A 911-nucleotide genomic window follows, 5' to 3' on the forward strand; every position below is an offset into this window, starting at 1 on the left:
CCTGCAGCGGGCGACTCCCGCCACGTGCGTGGGGTGAGGACAGCGTGGGGCAGCCCCTGGGGGACCCTGGCCCTGGGAGAGGAAAACCAGACGCTGGCGGAGGGGCTGCCGCCAGATGGGTTTCCGCTCCATCCTGGCAGCCTTGCCTGGCGGGCGGGCCTCACCTGGAGCTGCTGGGGGGTCTGGGATGCATCCCGGGGGCCACGGGCCAGGCTTGCTGCAGCCGTAACTCAGCGGCAGAGGCCCGCGGACTCCAGGCAGGACCCAGCACTGCCCGAGGTGCCGAGAAAGTGGCTGCCCCAGCCCCCGCCCCCAGCCCCTCCCTTCGCGGGCTCGTGCGGTCACACAGTAGATGGGGTCTTGGGGGGCAGCGTGAAGGGCTCTCCCCGAGCGTCGGCCCAGGGTGCTCCCAGCAGGGCTGTCCCCACAGGGAAGGGAGTCCAGGTCCACTGCTGACGAGGACACCCCCCCCACGAGGCTGACCAGCAGAGGCCCCAGCAGGCCCAGCCCAGGGGCTCCTGAGACCCCCGCAGGCCCTGTGTGTGGGGAGCAGAGGGGAACAAGCTGCGAGGCCTGCAGTCTGCAGCATTGCTGTCTCCCAGCTGTGGGGGGAAGTGGGAGCCGGGGTCTCGGAGAAGGCAGCATGGGGCCCGCATCCTGGGGCAGGGCCTCCCGAGGCGCCGGCTGTCTCGGTCAGCCTCCAGCCTGCAGCCGGCGAGGGGCGGGGGGGTCACACAGCCCCTTCTCCAGGCTCCGTGACGGGGGATGGGGCGGGCAGCCCCCCGGCCGAAGGCCCACTGGCTTCCTGTTCCTGCGCGGCCTGCAAGGCAACCCCCACTCCTGCCTGGCCACCCGCGCCCTGCCTGCCTCCCTCCCGCCTCTGTCCCAGCGGGCCCGTGGTCACGCCATCC

Source organism: Bison bison, unplaced genomic scaffold, assembly GCF_000754665.1.
Source record: "Bison bison bison isolate TAMUID 2011002044 unplaced genomic scaffold, Bison_UMD1.0 scf7180017846342, whole genome shotgun sequence".
In the NCBI taxonomy this organism is placed as follows: domain Eukaryota; kingdom Metazoa; phylum Chordata; class Mammalia; order Artiodactyla; family Bovidae; genus Bison; species Bison bison.